The 23,596-nt window shown below is 52.8% G+C and overlaps 1 protein-coding gene across 7 annotated transcripts in view; it reads right to left on the bottom strand.

Annotated features, from left to right (window-relative positions):
• Positions 1–19,145, bottom strand: part of NMNAT3 (nicotinamide nucleotide adenylyltransferase 3) — a 99,354-nt gene extending 80,209 nt beyond the window's left edge. For 6 of the 7 annotated variants that reach the window (XM_055127419.1, XM_055127420.1, XM_055127413.1 and 3 more), the window contains exons 1-2: positions 19,004–19,145; positions 416–492 (exon numbers count right to left, since the gene is read on the bottom strand). The gene's annotated coding sequence lies outside the window, so the exon portion shown is untranslated. The remainder of the gene's footprint in view (positions 1–415; positions 493–19,003) is intronic. The other variant, XM_055127414.1, reaches the window with a different exon arrangement.
• Positions 19,146–23,596: the final 4,451 nt, after the last annotated feature.

Here is a 23,596-nt window from a genome sequence, read left to right as displayed (position 1 = left end):
AGGGGAGCCACCAATCCTCCAGGAATGGCCGGCAACAGCTGGGTGCCTGGGCCCTGGGCAGCACTCAGAGACTTTCCTGCAGTCGCTGACCCTTAAGCAGTGATGCTATGGACGTCTCATCAGCAGGCAGGTCCACACCGATGCCCTGGGCCTGGCCCTCCCTTCCGCACGGCCCCCCTCCTCTCTCTCTCTCTCTCTCTCTCTCTCTCTCTCTCTCTCTCTCTCTCTCTCTCTGGCCACTGCTGCTCTCAATTGCATTCTAATTCTGAGAAGTGATAAACATATGCTTGTGTTTCCATTTACAAGTTTTTTATTATCAGCCCGGCGTTGTGGCTGCAAATTACCCATTTTCTATTATAATTATTTTTACTTCTCTCGACGAGGAACGGAGAGCCGCCCTCCGAAAATTACTAACCGGCCGGACCCCTCAGAGGGAGGGGAGGATGTAAATACGGCTGCGTCTTTTGCCCACGGCAACATCAGAGTGAGCGCCTGCAAAAATGAAAAGCAAGCGGTGGGCTGTGTTCTACCAGGACGTCTGGAACGGTGCCCGAGCACGCCGCCGCTAGACCCGCCGAAAACCCAGACTGCGGTGGGCGGCCAGGGCTCGGAGGTAGGCCTGCTGGTGTGCGGGCTCTCGGGAGGGGCTCCCAAAAACTCCACTGCTCCCTGTGGCCAGCAGGTGCCCCGAGCTCTGACTTTTTTTTTTTTTTTTGCTTCCAATAGGGAATTTGGGCCGGTGGGTAATGGAGTAAGGTTGGGTCACACGCATCTGTGCTCAGACCTTACTCTTGGCTCTATGCTCGGGGCTCAGAGGACAATATGGGGTGCCAGGGATCAAATTGGGTCAGCTGCAAGCAAGGCAATGACTTGCCCCTGCACTATTGCTCCAGTCCCCGAAGCAGGGATTTTAAAAGCTGGAATTGTCACCAACTCAGATGCATCCAAGCCAGTGGGAGTTCTACCTGATTAAGGCCCAGGTCTGGCTGTCTTTGTGCTGGGTTTGGGTGGGGGGTGGCAGGAGGGTGGTTGCTGGCGGGGATCGGATGGAGGAAAGAGCCTTGGGAGGAAAGGAGAGGTGGCGAAGTCAGGTCAGATCTGCAGGGAGGAGGATGCTAGCGTGCAGAGCTGCAGACCTGTTGGTGGCTCGATGTCCCCTTGGATTGGCACAGAACCTGGAGCGCCAGAATGGCATGTGGAGGAGGAGTCTGACTTTCTGGCAGGGAAGGTGCCGCTGGCACCTCTGTTTCCAGAACGCAGCTCCTGGGCGCTGAGCTGTTTTATTCTTGGGTTGGATCCAAGCTCTTATAGCTCCCATACGACGACGGTGCCTAGTCGTGATGCAAGGTCCCTGCTCCCTAGCGACCACTCTCCCCCACTCCCAACACACACACACACACACACACACACACACACACACACACACACACACACACTGGGGGTTAGGGGGACAAAGAGAGCAACCACTCAATGTGCAAAGTGCCATTTGTCGTCAAAGCGGCACAGTCTGGGAATCTTGGAGCCATGGAAGTTGCCACACTTGCCCCGCGCCTACACGCCAACAACATGCATGGGTCAGAACCCCCGTCACAGCCAGATATAGCAATGGATGGCCTAGAGTTGCTTCCAGCCCTTGCCTTTACAAGGGCTTTTGCCATCAACATTCACCATGTTGATCCTCCAAGTGGGCAACACTGCCCCCTGGGGGTGGGTTCTGGAATGGCCCCGGGAGCCTGTGGGCTTCAGTGGAAGTTGAGCCTTTTATCCCCGACCAAGTGCAGAGGCCTTGGGCCTGACCATGTGTCCTGAGAACAGGACTGAGTCCTTGGTTCAGGCCACACAATGGAGCCTTGGGAAAGTGCCGCAGGGAGGGAAGTGAGACCTTGAGTCCTTGTGTCTGTTTTGGCACAGAATTGGCATTGTCCTGCTTGCCCTACACAAGAGACCATTCCCCAAGACAAGGGGGGTGGGGGCTTGAGAGGACAGGCATTGGGACAGGCTCTCCTAAGAGCTGCCCCTGGCCAGAGGTGAACCCAGAGAAACAGGGGAGGCAGAAATTGGCATTTCTGAGAGTGTGCAGAGCTATGCGGGTGCCCTGTGTGTGTGTGTGTGTGTGTGTGTGTGTGTGTGTGTGTGTGTGTGTGTTGGGGGCGGGGCTTAGGCTGTCCCCATCGCTGAGAGCAGAGCAGCAGGACTGCAGCTGAGACAGCGCGAGGCCCGTTAGGAGGCGATCCTGAGCCAGGGCGAGTGGAATGAGAGACAACGCAGCAGCAAGAACATCCTGGTCCTCCTCCAGGGCTGCTCTCCCCCGGGACCCAGAGACCCCGGAGGGATGGAGCAGGGGCTCCACAGGTGGCGAAGAGAGGGCAGAAGCCATGAACCATGACAGGCACCAGGGGCCCAGGCCTCAGAGTGGGCAGGACAGAGCAGGGAGGAGCCCCCGGTGCCCGGCGGGGCCGGCAGGAGCCTCGGGGCCACTTCCTGTTCCCTTGCTGAGAGAAGGCAGATTTCTAGGGCTGGCATGGGGGGCACAGAGTGATTCTCTGCAAAAGGGCCAGCAGGGCTCAATCAGAGGAGTGTGGGGGCCCCTTGCCCTGTCCGTGCCTGGCACTGCAGCTCCCGCGATGTTAGCTTGAAACTGCAAATGCCGGCAAAGGAGTCTTCTCGTTGGGCCCCTTGACAGGGCACAGAGGCCCAGGGCACGTCAATGGCACAGTGCCAGGCAGCCCAGAGCCAGCACCACGGGTGTGACCGGGGTGAGGGTACTGACCCCGCCAGCCTCGGGCTTCCTGGGGACCATGCTCTCTGGAGGCACTCTCCCCTCAGGGAAAAGGATGGGGTCACTACTCAGTCCTACAGGGATGTCCTGGGCCAGGAGTCAGCTGTGCAATGGCTGTGTTGGGGCGGGTGCTCTGAGGGGCATCACACACAACCACGTCCTGGAGGGTGCATTGGGGTAGTGCTGTTCAATAACGTGCAACTGACACAGACCGACTCGTCCCTGCCAAGGCTCACTGGGGATTCTTGGGGAACCCCCCAGCAGGACAAAGGCAGGGCAGGAATGACAAGGGGGGCCCAGTCCAAGAAAGACATGGGCCGTCCACCTGGCTCAGCTGCCCTCCTTCAGGATCCCATGCCCTGCTAACCCCCCTCCACTCACCCCTCCATGCCTGCAGCCCCCCTGGCTTTAGCAAGACCCTTTGCGGTGGTAGGTGCTGGAGGGCTCAGATCTGGGAAGAATTTGCTTCACTTATGTCAAACCCCCATGCCCTCTTATGAACAGTTGTCAGACATACACCGAGTTGAAAGAATTTGCAAACAAATGCCAGGCCATCTCCCACTCGGATCCCACCACCAATGTTCTACTGTGTTTATTTTGTCAATATCTATTCCGGGGCCCACTTGTCACTCCAGCTTCTTTCTTCGCTGCTGTCCAAAGTAAGCTGGGAGCGGTCGGGCATTTCCCCTGCACCCTCCTGCCCGTCCGAGTTCCTTTAGCATCAGTTTAGTGCTCCTGTTCCTTTTCTGGCCCCTTGGTGAAATGCCTGAGGCTGGAGGGCACCCTTGAGTGAAGTTTGAGACACGCACGCAGCCAGACAATGACACACCACTCTCAAGACACAGAATATCCCATCACCCCCATAGATGCCCAAGGCCCCTTTCCGTCCTCTCTTCCAATCGCTGCTCTGAATGTCTCTGCTGTGGACTCGCTCGGACCCTTTTTGAGCTTCAGACACCACATTCTGTACCTTTCATGCACTCATCTGGAGGCTCATAGGAAAGAAAGGAGCTTTAGTTGAAGGGTCACTCCGTACTTAGCTAACCAGGAACTGTCCTCTCAGTGAGAAGTGACGGTCTATAGTGCACAGAGAATCATACAAGGTGTGTGTCTGGCTTTCACGCAGCCTCATGTCCAGAGAGTCCTACAGTCTCAAGTGGATACCATCCCTTTTCCTAGCTGAGTACTATTCCACTCTTGAGCTACACCGTGGTTGATCCTCTCATGGGTGTTGAAAGATCCTTTGTCGTGCGATCAAGATCATTACCTACGGGAGGTGAATCTGCAGGAAGCCATCCGTGCCTGCATCTGCCTATCCTGCTTATGGGGGTGAGAGGGTGGGGGGAGATTAGGCATCTACAGAGTTTCCTTCTCCCTCTCAGAGGATGGGTCTGGAATATTCCACTAGCTCACAAGGAGAGGGCAGTTCTGAGCATGAGCCTTGAGGTGTGAGGGGGTGCCAGATGATACCCTGCCTGGATGCCTGCACTTGTGTTCACAGGAACATCCCGTCACAACCTGTGAAACCAGTTTCCCCTGTGAAAAGGAGATATAGAGTTTGCTCCGAAGATAAATTTATCTAACTGAAAAAAATAATAATCCTTTACAGGAAAATGCTGAGCAATTGTCCAAGGGGGGCAAAAATTAGGAAAAGGTCCCAAGATAAGTGTGCAGATGAGGGGCGTGGAATGTGTCCAGAGAAGAGGGCGGCCTGAACACATGTGGGACCCCCCCCAATTTAAGACTCCTACACTGAGTCCCTCATCCAGAGTCTCTCATGTGATCGAATGAGGGGTACCCCAGCATCTCTGGTTTAATTCAGTGAATTAACTCCAATTAGTTCTAATGTGCAGATGGGATGAAAAGAATGCTTTAGACCCTAGTGTCTCGTCCTGGTAAGTTTAAATGTTTGTTTTAGCGGCAGAACAGATAGTACAGGAACTGAATCACTTGCTCTGCTCATAGCTAACCCTGGTTCTACCCCCAGCACCACACAGGGTTCCCCTGAGCACCACCAGGAGTGAGCCCTGAGCACAGAGGCAGGATTAAGCCCTGAGCACCACCAGGTATGACCCCCCCAAACCAAATTGTCTTAAAATAAATGTATGGTTTGTTCTCAGGAAACATTGAATTTCCATTCCGATTTCATCTACCTCTATATCCAGGATCACAGAAACATTTCTCAGTCAAGAAATGCTCATGAGTAGAAGAAACGTACGAAGCCCTGGTGGAGGGGGCTGGAGTGACAGCACGGCGGGGAGGGCACTTGCCTTGCACATGGCCAACCTGGCTCGATACCCGGCATCCCATCTGGTCCCCCGAGCACCACCAGGAGTAATTCCTGAGAGCAGAGCCAGGAGTAAGCCCTGAGCATCGCCGGGTGTGGCCACAGAATGAAACAGAAGCCCTGGTTTAGATCAGTGATTTTCAATCTTTTCATACCCACGGGCGTGTCAAGTCAGACCAGCCACAGGAAACCACTGGCCGAGACCAGTGGGGTTTGCCCATCGTGGCTCCAGGCCTGGTGATACTGCCATTGTCTGGGCACGTGTGAGACACGCAATGCTGCGCGCCCATCTTCCTGCACCAGAAACGGGACACAGCCATCAGAGTCTCTCCAGTCGGGTGCAGCCAACTCCCAGCACATCCTCCACCTCTCCAGCCCAGGAGCAAAGGCGGTCAAGGTCACCATCCGTTGGTCCAGCACTCAGGCCAAGCCCTTCTCCTCCCTTCCCGGATAGAGAGGGTGGGTGGAGGCCAGCTGGTGAGCAGCCGCTGGCCAAGGATCAAAGTGACAAAACTTTAAGGTTCTACGGCATCTCTGCCTGCATGCATCCGCAGAGCCGCCGACCGGCCCCCGGAAAATCCCGTGTTGGCTCTCCTTTCATTTCCCCCCTGATTTTTGATTATCGTTGACCTCCTTCCACTCCATTACCCTTGTTAATTGAGAATTGACTCCACGGTTGCAATGAATGTTTCCCCCCACGAACACGGTGGCGCCTGATCCATCTCCAAGACCCTCGTGCCTCAGAAGCCAGGGCAGCGGCGGCGGCGGCAGAAATATTGATCGGACACAATTCATTTCCCCCAGAATTTATGAAATTATCACGCAGAGGTCACCGGTTACGTGATCATCTGTCCAAAAGGCCCCGAGGACAGGAAGGAGTTGGAGCTGAAGGTAAGGCTGCGTTTGGCGAAGCCAGGAAGAGGCTCAACCCGCTCAGGCTGCCGTGATGTCCCAGTTGAGAGGTGCTCAACACCCTTTCATGGCTTGGCAAAGGCCTCAGGACTAGGGAGGAGTAAAGTGAAAAAACAAACTCTCAGGCTCTCAGAGGGCTGTTGCTCCTCGCCGAGGGCTGTTTGGACAAGACAGCACGAAAAGAGGGAGCGATCCAGCAGGCTGCTGATCCCGGGCGAAGCTGGCAAAAGGAAGGTGTGTGGAAAATCCCAAAGGGGATGGAGTTTTCCCAAGAAGCTGCTGCACAATGGAAAGCGAATTATCAAATGCTTCCTTTTCAGCAGGTCCGACTTTAGGGGGGAGACACGCCAAACAGTAATAGTGAGTTTTGTTGAAATACTGAATGTAATCAAAGTGAAAGTAAAGTGAAATTTATCAGTTACACAGGCGGGGGGGGGGGTGCTAGGGGTGGGGTGGGGGAGCTAGGGGTATGGGGGGATGGGGTGCAGCTGTACTGTGATTCTTGGTGCTGGAATATGTGCACTGGTGAAGAGATGGGTGTTCGAGCATTGTATAACTGAGACTTAAACCTGAACACTTTGTAACTTTCCACATGGTGACTCAATAAAAAAATTAAAAAAAAGAAAGAAGAAGCTGCTGCAGATGCTACTGAGGTAGATGATGAATTCCTTGGAAGTTGCAGGTTTGATGCTTGACCAGACATGATGGTTCAGGTTTCGGACCCTGATGAGCTGAGGGACAATGAATGCCAACAGAAGGCCAAGTCATAGGCCAGAGCCAGGACAATCACTGGCCACGCTGCCCCTTGGTTGCTGGACTCAAGACCAACCCGAACAGCTTGGCAAAGGCAGTGGCAGCAGAACTGGGCTTGAGATGGTCTACTCTGAGGCTCAGCCTATAACTCCCCTCTCCCTCCGCCCCCCCCCCCCCCCACTCACTCACTGATTTGATTTGTGGTCATTGATTTGTGAGGTCTTTGGAGGACAGGATTGTGTCTCAGCAGCCTAACAGTGAGGCCCTCCTAAGCTCTCAGCAGCTGACTTTAAAATATGTGTTTTCTTATCATAAAATAATTTGCCACCGAAAAGCAGAGGAAACCGTCTAATGGACTGCCATGAGCGATTGCTACCAAGTTCCATGTATACTCCCTGGAAGTATTCTCAAGTCCTTTATAAACACCCTGGCAGAGCCGGGGATGCTCTGTGAAATGGATTTGTGCGCAGTCACCCACGCGCCCGTCGGAGTGGACGGTAATCACCGAAACCCCTGCACAATCTCCAGGGCCAGGCCAAATGCCGGAGTGTGTCTTCTGGAGACTTGAAACATCCGCAAGGCTGTAATTCCCGAGAGGCTGCAGGGGCGGTCCTGTCCTCAGATGGGTCCCGCCCAGGGGAGGCCTTAGCAGAGGGGCCGGGGGGGACTCAGGGCCATCTCGGGGGGACCTCGCACCCCCAGGTCCACTGCAGCCCAACCCAGAACCTCCAGGGCCACTGAGCCCTCTCCTGTCCCAGGGCGACCAGGTCTGTCTCGGGGGCTGAGTCTGGGACCAACGGTTTGTCCTGACTGTGGCTGCTGACCTCTCGGCACCTGCTTGCCCTGCAGGAGGGGGAGTAGGGATCCCCGTGGGGGTCCCAGCATGGCCTCGAGGCTCAGCACAGGGACTGAGCTATGTGACAGGGGTGGCCGGAGTCACGGTGAGGCGCAAGGGTGAGGGATGCCCGGACAGGGGCAGGGAGAGGCTCCAGGGGACCGGCAGGCTGGGCTGCAGGAAGCAGGCTGGGGACAGCCCTCACCCAGCTCTGCTCGGTTCCTGTCCAAGGGGCTGCCAGAAGGGCTGCAGCGTGGAAGATGGACAGGGGCTGCCCACTGAGCCACTGGGGTCTCTACTGCCTCCTACAGGCCAATTGTGGAAACGCAGGTTCCTGACGTCCAGTGTGGAAGCAAACTGAAGGCTTTTGGGGCCCTCGGGTCGGGCGCTGTGAAGAGGCCAACGTGTTTGCGTGTACAGGCCCAAATGCACTGTCCCGTGGACGAGCCTTCCACAGAGCTGGGCAGGCCAATAAACATGGCAACTGTATGCCACGAGGGTACTGAGGGTGCCACTGTGGGCCCAGTGCTGCAGAGCTAGTCCTGGGCTGAGGCCCTTGCCTGGTATGCTCCCACCCAGGTTTAAACCCAGCACCCCATGTGGACCCCGAGTCTTGCCAGGAGTGATCCCTAAGCACAGAGACAGGAGTCAGCCCCAAGCACAGACACAGGAGTCAGTCCAGAGCACAGAGATAGGAGTCAGCCCAGAGCACAGAGACAAGAGTCAGCTCCGAGCACAGAGACAGGAGTCAGCCCCGAGCACAGAGACAAGAGTCAGCCCTGAGCACAGAGACAAGAGTCAGCCCCAAGCACAGACACAGGAGTCAGTCCAGAGCACAGAGATAGGAGTCAGCCCAGAGCACAGAGACAAGAGTCAGCTCCGAGCACAGAGACAGGAGTCAGCCCCGAGCACAGAGACAAGAGTCAGCCCTGAGCACAGAGACAAGAGTCAGCCCTGAGCACAGAGACAGGAGTCGGCCCCAAGCACAGACACAGGAGTCAGTCCTGAGCACAATCAGATGTAACCCCAAAACCAACCAACCAAAAAAAAAAAAGAATCCAAATGCCATGCGGAGGAGCCAGCTGGTATGACAAACATACCCAGCCTGGAGGGGCAGCAATGGACGCCCTGAACACTGGTGACCAGATGTTACTGAATGAGAGCCCTGGGTTCAAGGCACCTGCCGGAATCAGGAGACAAGAGCCAGAGGATGGTTTTCTGCTACGGGCTTTGAGTTGTGGCTTTGTCTGGGCCACCGTCTTACACTTGGTTTTCTGTGCTGGAAGTGTCCTAAGCTTTAGAACAGTTCACCTGTGGCCTGCCCAGGAGCTAACAGAACTGGGGCCAGAGGGGCAGGTAAGTGCTCGGTGCTGAAAGCAGGAAGAGCCTGAAAGGGAAAGATACAGCAGGGAAGGTGTTTGCCTTGCACAAGGCTGTCCCAGGTCAACACCACCTATGGTCCCCTGAGCACAGAGCCAGGAGCAAGCCCTGAGCACTGTTGGATGTGGCCCAAACACAAGAAAAGTGAAAAGAAAAAGGAATTTGGAATTGGGGCTGGTGGTTAATCTACCGGCGTGTGGGAAATGGTCTTGCATATCCCAGAAGCAATCTCCCACCTCCAGGGACCCAGACACTTCCCATGTGGAGGGTGGCCCACAGTGGGCAGAGCTTCATCCTGGGAACTTCGGTCTCTTAAGAAACAAGTCGGGGCTGGAGCGATAGCACAGCGGGTAGGGTGCTTGCCTTGCACGCGGCTGACCCGGGTTTGATTCCCAGCATCCCATATGGTCCCCAGAGCACCGCCAGGAGTAATTCCTGAGTGCAGTGCCTGTGCATTGCAGGGTATGACTCAAAAAGGAAAGAAAGAAAAAAAGAAAGAAAGAAAGAAAGAAAGAAAGAGAGAGAGAAAGAAAGAAAGAAAGAAAGAGAGAGAGAGAGAAAGAAAGAAAGAAAGAAAGAAAGAAAGAAAGAAAGAAAGAAAGAAAGAAAGAGAGAGAGAGAGAGAGAGAAAGAAAGAAAGAAAGTGGGGCCAGAGCGATAGCACAGCAGGTAGGGCGTTTGCCTTGCACGCAGCTGACCCGGGTTCGATCCCCGGCATCCCATATGGTCCCCCAAGCACCGCCAGGAGTAGTTCCTGAGTGCAAAGCCAGGAGTAACCCCTGAGCATTGCTGGGTGTGACCCAAAAAGCAAAAAAAAAAAGAAAGAAAGAAAGAAAGGAAGGAAGGAAGGAAGGAAGGAAGGAAGGAAGGAAGGAAGGAAGGAAGGAAGGAAGGAAGAAAGAAAGAAAGAAAGAAAGAAAGAAAGAAAGAAAGAAAGAAAGAAAGAAAGAAGGAAAGAAGTCACTTGGGCACGTGGGGCAGGGGGGGTTGCATATGTGTCCCCAGGACAAAGCACGTGGCAGCCAGTGTCCACCCTGTGCGCCTTAAAGGGAAATGGCCTCGTTTCTCCAAAACACACAGGAGTCTTGAACCCTTTCTATATGATCTCTGAGACGCCCGTCCCTCAGAGCTTTTGCACTTTAGCCCCAAACGCAGCTGCACTGGCTGCCCAGTGAAGCATCATTTCCGAGGGTGAGTCCTTTAGCTGGAGTGGCAAATGTCCCCAGAGACTTGCTAATACTAAACACATGGAAAGAGTCTGTAGAATCAGCAGTATGGCCCCCAGTTTCTGCCATCATTCCTCCTCTGTGCCTTGGGGGGAAAAAAGAAAACAAACAAGCAAATAAAAATGGATGGGGACCCATAAAACTATAGAGTGAATTAAGTTGAAATGTCAGCATACTGTAGGCCTCAATTGCTAATAGATGTTTTGATGAAGAGCTTCCTAAATCTTTAATTGGAGACGGAGCTGTTCCACGTAAAGGCAGCGGCTCCAGCCCATTTATCACGGCTCCCGAAGCTATCTCACAACAGAAGTTCTGTCCCCTGCTCTCCAGGCTCGGGATGGGAACCCTGTATTTCAGAATCCTGTATCTAAAAATCCTGTATTGGAAGATCCCGTAGTAAAATCAGGACCACACAGATCTACTCAGAGGCTGGTGCAAAGGAGCTGAGCCGTCTGCTTTCCATGAATGTTTTTTTCTTTTAGGATCATGTTTATGTGAAGGAAAGAGAGAGCGGGTAGGCGTGAGCCACAGCAGAGGGAGAGAAACTGTCCCATTTCCCCGGTACTGCTTTACAGGGTTGTGTCATTTCCCCTTTCTGCCAGTTTAATGTGGGGATTCTGTCCCGAGCCACCAAGGAAAAAAAAAAAATATATATATATATATGGTTCTATTTCACTGATTCAAAGTTTCCCTGCCTTGCTTTTTCCTCCAGCTTTGATGGCTGGTTAATATTTAACATGGTCCTCAGTTGTCCACGCCTGGGTCTCGGCACAGCACAGGAATATGGACAGGGCTGTTTTCCATTCAGTACCCTGGTGGCAGTGGTGAAGCTGAAGACTGTCACAGCATCACTGCTCAGCCCTGAGTACTCAGGCCTCCCCACCTGAGATGCAGGCTTTATTCCCACATGGCTGCTTCTGCATCCCTCTGCCCTGCTGCTCCACCAGAAGTCACTAGAAATTTCCAGAAACTCCTGGAGTTAACTGGCCTTGTCCCACCACACACACACCTAAGGAGCTCCATCAACGACCGGGTGACAACGAGCTGTATACACTCGCCCCTCTAGACCCTTATGAAGCTAACTCTGGGTTGGTGGTCTACACCAACTTCCGGGGATCCCAGCACCTTTCAACTCAGTGGTCCACACCGGCGAATTGCTAGATGGCAATCTTCCCAGGCTCATTTCCCCATCTATTGCAAGTGCGCCTAAAGGCACAGGCACGGTCTCCAAACTTGGGCCAAGTGAATGAGTCTCAGCCCAGGCTGAGTCATGTGCCCTTAAACTGTAACGAGTGAGAGGACCATTACTCAACTTCAGTCCATTCAGGAATTTTTAAAAAGTTCTAGAGGAACTGACATAGGACCCCAGATTGGTATTCAGAGGCATTGCGGGCCCCTCTGAGACACCCCTGGCACGTGTCACGACTTCTCTAGGGCTGGGCTCTCTGGTCACTGGACCTCCTATTCCTGTCCTTATTCACAGGGGTTAGACCCAGCGTGTTGGTGGTGATGAGAAGCTGGTGCCAGGGATCAAACTCGGGGCCCTGCAGACACGAGGCATGTTCCCCACCCCTCGAGCCACCTCGAGAGCTGCCCATCTGGTGTTTGTGTTCGCAAGGAAGCCATCGACCAGGCCTTCATCACGGGCCCAGGCCCGTGCTCTGCCACAGGCCCTGTCCACGCGTCCCCCATTCCAATGAGGGCTGCAACTTTGGAATGAAGGTCCCGTCATTTTTTTTTTAATCTTTTTTTTTCTTTTTGGGTCACACCCGGCGATGCACAGGGGTTACTCCTGGCTCTGCACTCAGGAATTACTCCTGGCGGTGCTCAGAGGGTCATATGGCGTGTGCAAGGCAAACGCCCTACCCGCTGTGCTATTGCTCCTGCCCCAGGTCCTGTCACTTTTCAATGGCAGGCCCTGATCAGCGGCAGTGCAGGGATACCCTCTTCCTGTATCTCCAGCAGCCCTGTGCTTGACTGTGATGACTGTCGCAGGGCCAGGGGACACCGGCTCACTCCCCACAGCCCCTAGATGAAACAACTGACCAGAGCCACATCATGACAGGAATGACCCTCAGCACCGTACAAGTGACCCAGAAGGCCGGGCTAGAGGACTGACAAAGCACAGACTTCGAGGTGCTGAGTTCAGCGTGTGTGCTGTAGACACCTATTTCTGATGATGCGGAGAAATGGTCAGAGGCAGTGAAATGTTGCCTGGTTTTCTGGTCCATCTGCCACCGTGTCCTGCGTCTGGGGAGTGGAGTCCACCGCCATCGAGGAAGACAGCGGATGCCGGACGCGGAGAGATTTATGGCCTTCGTTGCCGAGGTGTTCTGTGTGATTGTGGGGTTTGTGTTGCCTTTTACGGAAGAGGCTCCTTGAGTGGTTCTTGAGAAACTGGTTTTAAGGCTGTGAAGTTCTTAAGCTGCTGCTTGTCTGGGAAATTCTGTATCATTCCTTCGAGTTGGAATGATAATCTATCTGGATATCGTGTTCCTGGTGAAGCCTTCGTTTCATTCAGCCTTTAACACTCCATCCCCCCATTCTTCTCCTGCCGTAGACTGTCATCTGACACATCTGCCATGAGTTTAATGGAATTTCCTTCATGAGTTCCTTCTTTGCTCTTGCTGCTTGCAGTATTCTGTCTCTGTCTTTAGCTTTTGTCATTTTGATCATGTCATTTTCTTTTCTTTTATAATTTGGATTTTTTTCCGGGCCTCTTGGATATGGGTGCATGTACTCTTTAACTCTGATTAGATATTTTCTTTTGGTTTCTTGAACTATTGCTTTTCCATGGGTTTCTCCTTCATGTTCTTTAGAGACTCTGATGATTTTTTTCTCTTGAACTCATCCCTTAGTCCTCTGCTTTGCTGTACAATTTTTTCAGTCTTTCTCGAATATTCTGTTGGTTTTATAGCACTTTCCTGCATCCCAACATGGAGTTCACTATTTTTTCCCCTCAGCTCCTGTCACAGTGTGCACCTCCTATGGACAGGATTATTCTAGAAGCACTTCTATTCTCCCTGGGGCAAAGCCATGTGCTTACTGTCCTCTTCACATACCCCAGGGCCATAGCTCGGAGACTGAGCCACCCCCGATTCTGCACCACACAGAGGGGCTTTCTCTCTTTGCTCAGGAGAAGCCAGCAGCTCAACTCCTGGAATTAAACCTCTGCTTGATATGGGGGTAAGATCTAAGCTGTATTTTTGCCAACATCTCTGGCTAAATAAGCATAAGAACCTGTTAGGAGTCCTCAGGTGTGAAGAGACTCTTTCCTGGGATGAACCGGGCTGTGTCTTTTTCAAACAGCCTCTTAGAGCTGGAGAAGCAGTACAGGGGGTGAGCACTGGTTCTGCAGCAGCTGCAGCAGCTGTGTTCAAATTCCCAACACCACACACAGTTCCCTGAGCACGGCCAGGGGTCACTCCTGAGCACGGAGCCAGGACTAGTCCTAAACACTGCCAGTTGTGACCCCTCCCAATCCCCAAATCTAAAGAAATAGTACAGCAGGCAAGGTGCTTTGCTTCTAGATGGCTGACCCAGGTTCGCTCCCTGGCACCCCATGTGATCCCCTGAGCCCCACCAGGAGTGATACCTGAGCACCGAGCCAGGAGCAGTCTCTGAACACAACTGGCTATGACCTCTCAAAGGCAAACCAACCAACTATGACAGTTTCCCTGCTGTCTGTGGAATGGGATGGTTTGAAGGCTGGAGTAAGGCCCATTTCTGGGGGACAGTGTGGGGACAGCATGGCGTTGGTCCACTCAACCTGCACCTGACTGACCTAGCTGTGGACTCAATGATCAGCGTGGCTCTGGGTTACAGGTGAGAACATCCAAGCAGACTCTCAGCCAAGGGTGTGCGGGTGTCACCAGGAGAAAACCTGCACGCACTCAGGGAACTCAGCCCGGGAGGGCCCTAGTGTCCAGTCCACCGAGTTCAAACTAGGGGAGCTGCGTGATGCAGAGACAGCAGGCGTGAAGGGGGATGTGCAAACTCGAGAAGGTGAAATCCCAGGAGCTTCCGCACTGGTCTGGGTGAAAACACAGATCTCAAAGCCTGAGCACAGGTTTTTCCTCAGTGCACACTCTTTGGGAGGTTACCCTGGCAGCATTAAGCACTGTTAACCTGAACACATTTTTTTTTTAAAAAATGCAATCCTACAGTCTTCAAAGTTCTAGAAAAGAAATGAATCTCGGCCTCCAATTTACACGTTTGGGCCTGCTCCTGCTCACGCGGGTACCGACTGTATTTCTCCATTGGTCCCACCTTCCTGGCAGCTCAGCCAGCTTATAATGTGACACTGAGTATTTATGTGCTTCATTCTGTCTTGCTTCAGAATCCATCTCAGGCATCTGGGCACCGCATAGTGGATAGAGATGGTACCTTCCTTGCTCTGGGTTCTGATTCCCAGGACCCTACATGGAAGGAAGAAATGGGGGGAGGCAGAGGGAGCCAGGCTCTGAGATGGGGACCAGCTACCTTTGGTCTCAAGGTGATGGAAGGAGCTTGTCAAGGGCAGAGCAGGTATCTCCAGGGCTTCTGGAGAGGGGCCGCCTGGCAGAGGTGCCTTGTGCAACCCTGGCAAGACAGGCACCATTCAGAAAGGCTCCCCTTATTGGCTGGGGCTTCTCCGCAGCTGCTCCAGGATCCGGGTCAGGGGACAGTGCTGGCCAGAGCAGGGGCAGCAGAGGAAGCCCAGAGATGGCATATTCCTGGGCAGAAAGAGCAGACAGCTATGCCCTGTTCTAAGCCCAGCATATGGCGCCTGTGATTTCCCCAGAGCTGGTTTCCCTGGAGTCACACCAGACACAGAACATCCTTCCCAACACCTCGGTCGGGGCTGCAGGTCCATTGTGAGTGAGAGAAGGTGGCCAGGCACTCACGAGACTCCAGTGGTTTGGTAAACGCCATCAGAACTGCCTGGATAAGCCCGGGGGCCCACTATCTATCAGCCATTCTACAAAATGGGATTTGTCTGCTCTTACTTGACTTGTGACAAATGAACACGGAAAGACAGTGGTCAGAACGAGCCACTTTATTTCAGAGCTTCGACAGCCCAAAGTGGCCACACATACATGCATGCAAGATTTATCTTGATGATGGAGGACCTGAAGTGGAAAGGCACATCAATTAGAATTTTGCCATCAATTAGAATTTCCCCTTCTTTTAAGATTTCACACAGTCAAGTACTTAAAGTAATGAATGGAAAGCATGCAAAGCTGCCTTCCTCGCACCCTGACTCTGGCCGGTGTCTGCAGAGAGTCCATGTCTGGGTGGGACAGCGCTCAGGCTCCAGCCCACACCCTCCTCCCTTCTCTCCTCCCGTGGAAAGAACTGGAGGGTCAGTAACGGCTGACTCAGGGCTGAGCACCGCACTCGATGTGCTGACAGGTGCTTAAAACTCACAGGACAACAGCCCGAATTAGATAGAACAACGCTCTTTTAGTAGATGCGAAAACTCAGTCTTTGTGGTGTTGCTGGGTTTCTCTGCAAGGTCACGGGGGCACTTTGATGGGACTCTGGCCCTGGGGTGTTCACTGCTCGCTGCTGAATGAAAGCGCCAGCATAGCAAGTGAGCATTCAAAGAGCAGGTCTCTTCCCCCATCTGCAGATTTCTTTTTGTTGTTGTTTCATTTGGGGCGGGGTGGGGGGGTACTCCCAGTGGTGCTCAGGGCTCACTCCTGGCTCTGCTCAGGAACCACTCCTGGTGGTACTCAGGGGACCACAGGTAACATAACCTACCGACTTACTATATCTCCAACTTCTACATCTCCCCCCCCATTTTTTTTTAAATGAAGGCACTATGACTTACAAAGTTATCCGTGATTGAGTCTCAGGCATCTAATGTTCCAAAAGCAATCCCACCGTCAGTGTCAGCTTCCCTCCGCCAACTGTCCGTTTCCCTCACTCCCCAGTCTGTCTCTATGACAGGCAGGCTTTTAAAAATTATTTTAATTTTAGGCACTGTGTTTTGAAACACTGTTACTGACAGGGCTTCATGCATAAGTCATTCCAGCTCCACTATCTCTGTGTCCCCCGTGGCCACCCCCTGCCCCCCACAACCACCTTGAGTGTTTCTTTGAAGACCACTTCAACACTTGGCCCTGCAGTCCAATGTGCATTTATTCTGGGCTCAGTGCTCTGGGGTCCAGGCTTCTCTGAACTAGACTCCACACCTCCCAGACCCTAGAAGGGACCCAAACGTGATCCGTTTGCATCTCCTGTAAGTTTGCTGACCCCAGACTTAGCTGGACTTTTTCTCAGCCTAAGTATCTTTTCAGAGATCCCCTGACTCCCGGGGCCTCCTGCCAGTATGGGGGCCCAGAGTCCTTTATCAGGCAGAGAACACCCTTCCCAGCCAGGGCCGAGGCTTCCTGGCACAACCACTGCCCAGATAACCCCTGCCCCCTGCTATCACCCTGTGCAGAGCCTCAGAGCTGCCACTCACCCTGCCTCCCTCTGCCTGCCTGGTTTTACCACTTTTGTTTGTCTGTTGTGTTAGGGGGGCTATGCCAGGAGGTGCTTAGGGCACCATCCTGGTTCTGCATACAGCCTGGAGGTCACTCCTGGCAGGGCTTGGGAGACCACATACGGAGCTCAGGCCTAGGTTGGCTGTGTGCAAGGCAGGTACCCAACCCACTGGGCTGTCTTTCTGGCCCTGCTTTTGCCCATTCTTGCCCAGAATACGGCCCTAATAGCTATAGGGGCCGCAGTGACAGCGGTGACCTCCAACATGTCAGCACTACAGAGACACGGACGCAGAGAACATCTTCATGAATGCCAACATTCATTCATAACAATTATTGCATTAATAATGCTACATGAATCATGCTACCATTCATTCATTCATTCATTCACCACAGGGTCGTGCCTCACCTGACACAGCATTAAGCCTCCATAAACAGACCCAAAGAGCCCACCCGGCTCAGTCACAGACCTGGAGCTGGGAAGAGACAGATGTCAAGCCCGGCCAGGCTGCCCCAGCTCCAGTTTGCTTTCCCCCAGGAGCTGCCCCTTCCTGGGGCAGGAATGGAGGGAGTGGTACAAGCCCTCCCACTTGCCCTGTCTTGGCAGTGTCCTTCCACTAACATCTGTCCACGCATTTCTCACCACTGGCCCCGAGCTGTGCCAGGCTGCCCTCTCAGTGGGGTCCTGCCACCACTCTCTGGCCTCCCAGCTCCTCGCCACAGAGTCAATCCCAAGTCTGTAACCAACGGGGACACTGGAGCAAAGAAGGAATTGGAGCCACCGTGGAAGTCAATGAAACATACCGAGTGGGGCCAAGGAGAGAGCTCAGGGACCAGGGGTACTGCCGGCATGCGCAAGGCTCGGAGTTTGATCCCCAGACTCTGCCCCACCACGCACTGCTGGGTATAGCCCGAAGGCCCTCCAGCATGTCCAAAGTCACCCCCAGCACCACTGGACCTGAGTAGACTGCGTCTCTGGACTGAGCATTGAACTGTCTGGCGCGGTTGGCTGAGTATCACCAGGAATAGGTACCTTGAGTTGTGTGTGTGTGTGTGTGTGTGTGTGTGTGTGTGTGTGTGTAGGGGGAACATAAGTAAAACACAGAATAGCTGACAGCCCAAAGCCTGGCCCTAACTCCCTGGGCTTTCAGATCTGAGGGGTCCTCTGTGTGTGTGTGTGTGTGTGTGTGTGTGTGTGTGTGTGTGTGTGTGTGTGTGTGTGTGTATGGAGGTGGTGGTCACGGCTGCCATCCCTGGATAGGTTTAGGGGGTGACATCGCTGGTGAAAGGGGAATCTGAATCTTAGGCTGGGACACTTAGGTTCCGGGTGCCTGTGGCACTTAGAGCAAACCTTCTGGAACTGGGTCACACCTGGCCCAAAGAAGGGGGCTTCTGGGTGATACCTCCTTCATCTGGGCTTCCGAATGCCCAGCCAGTGGGGCTGGAATGGCTTGTTGGCGTCCCCTGAACTGGGAAGGCAGGGCCTATCTTTGGGAAATCTTGTGGGAAATTTGCAAGCCAGGGGCGAGTGGGCGGCAGCTCAATGCTTGGGGAAGGAATGAGCCAAGCAGCCGTGAGCTGGGCGGTGGGCTGTGGGAGATTCTGCTAGACCAGAAACTCCGTGCAGGCTGCTGGGGGAGAGGGCGTGAATTTGCTGGGGGGGGGGGGGGACGCCAGGTGAGTTTGCTCAGAGGCTCGTCTTTAGTCCAGATCACCAGCGGGCTCCAGAAAAATCTTCACCTTTGATCCACTTACTGCTCATTGGCAATATGACTGAGTACTGACACTCAAAGTGGCAACTGTCGGGGTGGGCGGCGGAGTGGGGGGGGGGGGGTCGCTGTCTGTCCCTTTTCACAGAGGAGGACGTTGAGGACCTTGCTCTCCCAGATTCTCTCCCAGATTCTCGTGCCTGCTGCCTGCCTGCGCATGACCCACCCGTTCCTCCGAGCGAGCTTCATTCAGTAGCGGCTGGAATTCCCGGGTTAAATGCTCGCCCTGCGCTTCGCAGCGCCACCTCTCCGAGCAGCTTTAACTCGGACACTGAGCGCCTGCAGATGGGCTAGTGGGGCTCGTGCATTATTTTGCCTTGTGCGCCCCCAGGGAAAGTGGGGCGAGAGACGCTCCACGCTCCTTTGCCCGTGCCAGCTGGGTAAGCATTTGCCAGACACTTTTCCTCTGCACCTGTTGCGCGCGCGGTGGGGTCCCTGACGCACGCTGCCGGGACCTCAGCGGCGCTCCAGGCCCTCCGAGGCGCTCTGGGCTCCTCCCGGCCGGCCTGGGCACGCAGCCGCCACCTGTTGCCCCGGGTACCCGGCTCTCAGCGGGCACCCGAGAGGGCACCGGCGCCCAGGTAGCGCTTACCTGCGCGTGGCGGGACTCCGCGGAGGCAGACACTCAGCGAGCCGCGGGGGCACTGCGGAAGCGCGGGACAGGCCGCGCCCGAACCCAGCAGACCGGACGGGGTCGGTGCCAGGGCCCGGGACACTCGGCCTAGGGCGCAGGGCCCGCGGGCCCCGCCCACTCGGGGCGTTGCCGATATTTGCCCCACCCCAAGTGGGCGGGGCCACGGACAGCAGCCGCACGCGCGCCTCTTCAAGGGGGCGGGCCCGCTTGGAAGCCTCAAGCCCCACCTCTTTGCCTTAAGCCCCGCCCCTGCCCCGCCCCCGTCAGCTCCGACCCGCCGCTCCGGAAGGCTTTTGGCTTGACTCTTGGCTGGTGCACCGGTTTGCGCTAGCGGCGGGTGCGGGGGGGAGGCTGTGTTTTGCAGTATTTCTTACTTCGGTATAATTTTACTTTCTTTTTAAAGTGGTAGAAGTTTTTAAAAGTACACCACGGCGCATCAGCACTTTATGCAAAAATAATCTGCCTGTTCCTACTAGAAACTACGCTCCTTCTTGCTCCGCACACACAGTTCTTCCCTCTAGTGCCGGTGGTCACCCCCGCGTCGCTAAAAAAAACAAGCTTACATAGCGATTTCTTGATTTATCTATTGACTTCCTGCCATGTTAGATGAGGATTTACTCTCTCCCTGTGCCCCTGCGTCCCTTCTCGTGACAAATTTATACCTCTGTTCTCAAATTCTGCCCTGGTGAGCTCTGAGCTCTCAAACCAGGAGTGGACGAAGGTTTCCTGGGATCTGAGGCTTATACAGGGAGGGTGGGGAAGAGAAAGGGCTGTTTCCAAAAGCCCCACAGAATTAAGGCTTGCAAGAGAGCATTCATGTAGGAAGAGAAAAGTAATCAACAAAACCCTGCATTGGATTCTGGTCCCACTCACCCCAAATCTTCCGTGTACTTTCCTGAATCTGCCTCCCAAGGTGATCTGACTTCATCTCTCCATCCAGAAGCTCCCCAACCCTCCCAAGGCCCAAGCTTTGAGGAATCCAGGACATCGGGATTTTCAGTTTCTGCCTATAGTAATCCCTAAGGCAGTGGATGGAAATGTGTGGAGAGGTATCAAGGTGCTATCAAGGTTTTGTGATGGCTGTACTTCATCACCAGTGGTTCTTGGTACTGGTGACTCATTCTTATAGTGCTATGTGCAGTCACACCAAGCTCTCTCCAGGCCCCTGACCACCACCAGATCTTTACAGTGCTTACATGAGTTGGTCCCCGCTAGCTCTCAAGAAGCCCTGTACTTGTTCCTCATGTGTAAGCATAAGTGAATCCAGGCAAGAAGCTGCCCAAGTGCTCTCTCTCTGGCACCCTTCTCTCCCCTGAAATGCAGTTCATCCCCTCCCTCTCTGCCTTTCTTCTTTCTTCCCCTCTTTTCTGCTTTCCCTCCTTTGTCCAACTCCTTTAAAGTAGAGACTTAGGCCATGGAATATGCTTTTACAAGGTGACCTTGAGCAAAGTCACCTGACCTGTCCAGGCCTTTCTTCCCTTCTCTGAAATTGGAGGGAATAATTTCCGTCTGTCGGGGGAGGATTCGGTGGCTGTAGATGAATAAGTGAGGGAGGATATCTTTGTGCAAAAGGATAATGATCTCTTATGAGGAGCTTTATGTTCTCGATTTTAAAACTTCATTTTAGAAAAATGAAATATTGGTCAGATTTATCATTCTTTTAAAAATTGCTTTTAGTGGGGCTGGAGCGATAGCATACTGGGTAGGGCGTTTGCCTTGCACATGGTCGACCCAGGTTCAATTCCCAGCATCCCATATGGTCCCCCCGAGCACCACCAGGAGTAATTCCTGAGTGCATGAGCCGGGAGTAACCCCTGTGCAATGCCGGGTGTGACCCAAAAAGAAAAAAAAATTGCTTTTAGCGTTTCTTAAAAGAAAGACAGTTCATTTCAATTCTGAGATTAATTTTTTAAAATCCCCCCAACCCCAACCCAAAGAGAATTATCCTTGTCTGTTTCCCGGACTGATAATGCAGTTTGTGTAGCGTGCTGGTGACTTGGGTTGGATTAAAATTGAGGGGTAAATCATTCTGAGCTCAGGCTCTGACTGAAGAGAGTAGAGGGAGGCAACATCAAGCTAAACCACACAGGCCACTGGCTCTTTCTTGGGATAGTGCAGCTAAGACTTGATCTAGGAAGAAGCCTGGCTTGCAGGGCACCAGCAGTGCCTCCTAGTGGTGGGAGGTCAGTACCTCACACACTAGTCAGGTCATCCAGCCTGGGTTGAGAAATCCAGGCCTGGGTTGAGAAATCCATTTTCAGGGTGCAATGAGTCCCATATATATTAGCTTTGAGGACATACCAGGCAGTGCTCAGGGCTTAGCCCTGGCTCTGCACTCAGGAATCACTCCTGGCGGGCTGGGGGACCATAGACCATAGGGAAGCTGGGGGATACAACCCAGGTCAGCCAAGTGCAAAGCAAGCACCTAACTTGCTGTTCTATCACTTCGGCCCCAAATCCCCAGTATTTTTAAAAGGAGGACAATTTCAAATTTCAACAGCTGTCTTGTCCTTTGCTTGAGGATACATAGGACTCTGCGCCCACAGAGACCATGGGAATCACACATTTGGGCCCTTCCTCATTGGTGAGCTTTGTTTCTCCTAACACCCATCTGTCTGTCTTTATGCTCACTGCCTCAGGAAGAAAGGAAGAGTCAATGCTGAGAATGGTTCAGGGTGGGTTCTGCAGAAGCACACCCCGAGAGTGGTTTTTTTTTTTTTTTGTGAGCTGCAAGAGAACAGGGGCAGGTGAGAGGAAGGAATCAGGGAAGGAAAGGCAGGCAGGTAGTGGATGTATTTGTTTAAGAATTCCAACTGGCCACACAAGGGGAGGACATGAAGTGGAGACCCATATGCATGCAGTCCCCAAAGAACAAAACATAAGAACTGGGAAATGGATCTTCAGAAGATGCTTTTCAGAAAACAGAAATTAATCTCCCGATTTAGGAATATGCATCAAGAATCTTATTCCATACTCAATCCGATGAACTTCCTCCTGAACTCTTGATTCTCTTCGAATTCCATGCCCATAAATACCAACCACTGCACCCTCCACGGACTCATTTGTAGCTTGCCAAAGCATGCAGTTCCTGAGACTTGCCGTTCCTCTGCTATTCCCAAATAAACAAATTCTTGCTTATTTGAGCTCACCTCCATGTTTCCTTCTTATTTAGCTTGACAGATCCTTAAGCCAGACACCATAATGGGTGATGGGAGCCTGACTTTTGGGAAAACTCTAGAAAGCAGCATAAAGAGCAGGCCTCTGAGTTACCTTCCCCAAGGAAAGGCTTGGTGACAGGACTGGAATGTCAAAAGGGAAAACGGAAACTACCCAATTAGCTAGGTTTTGAACATCTTCACAAACTTTCCCTAGGCATAAAAATGTGATGACCAAATGAGCTCAAACAAGAACACTTTCTTTCAGACACTGGTGTTCTGATGAGGTTTCTGGGGGAAGCATCTGGGACAGTCATTGGTATGCAGACAGGGACTGTCACCAACCCAGGTCTACTGGCATGTCCTGGGGATATTCTGGCTTGGGGACCCATTATGAAAGGACTAGGATTGAATCCATCTCTCTGCCTGTGGGTCAAGCCCTAACCTGGACTCACTGAGAATATCAAATTTCAGTGGAGTGAAAAGAAAAGGTGAAAAAGAAGGGAGTGGGCCAGAGAGACAGCACAGTGGTGAAGGCACTACCTTACACACACTGGGCTGGGCTCCAGACCTGGTACTGCCAGGAGTGGTCCCTGAACTATGCCTGATGAGGCCAGTCCCCATGGTCCCCAACATACACGCACAAGAGAAAAGGAAGTGGAGATGGTAGACTTTCACAATGATAAAATAGGTAGACATTTGAAAGGGTGCAAGTACTTCAGAGGGGGACTTCTTTTCAAGCAATGGGTAGATGAAGCCAACAGAAATCTCTCTTAGGTCATTGTTGACACAGCTCCCCTAGAAGGTCACCATTTGGTTAACCTACCTCTGATAGCCATTCTGATTATTGGACTGAAGAAAGCTTCTTAAATCATAAAAATAGTTCCCAACACACCCATCTCAGAAGCCCTCAGTGACTTTAGCAACAAGTAGGCTAAAACCTTGGATCATTGACTCTCCTCTCCTCTGGCTCCTTGCCTTCTGTGTGAGCCTGTATCAAAGAGCTCTTGAATCGCTAATCTCACTGATTGCAACAAACTGGACTCCTTCACAAGTAACTTGGTGAATCCACAATCTTATCTAATAGACTGATCTATCAAAAAAAAAAAGAACTCCCCTAGTATTACATTAGGACATATTTTTGCTTAGTATTTGTCTCCCTAGTTTGAGTGACATTATTTAGAAAGAGTGACATCATCATCTATTTTGTTCTCATTAGACTTCAGGTTTAAAGCAGTGCCTGACACTTGGTAAGTTTAGTCAGTAAACGTTTATGGAATGAATGCAGGCATGGAGCAAATGAAAAATATAAACCAAATAAGTATAGGAAGAGTTCAAAAGAATCCTTGGCCTAGGAAGGGAAAAAAATCAAATAAAAGGTTGTTAAGATACACCA

Source organism: Sorex araneus, chromosome 2, assembly GCF_027595985.1.
Source record: "Sorex araneus isolate mSorAra2 chromosome 2, mSorAra2.pri, whole genome shotgun sequence".
Taxonomy (NCBI): Eukaryota; Metazoa; Chordata; class Mammalia; order Eulipotyphla; family Soricidae; genus Sorex; species Sorex araneus.
This window is presented reverse-complemented; position numbering and strand designations above follow the sequence as displayed.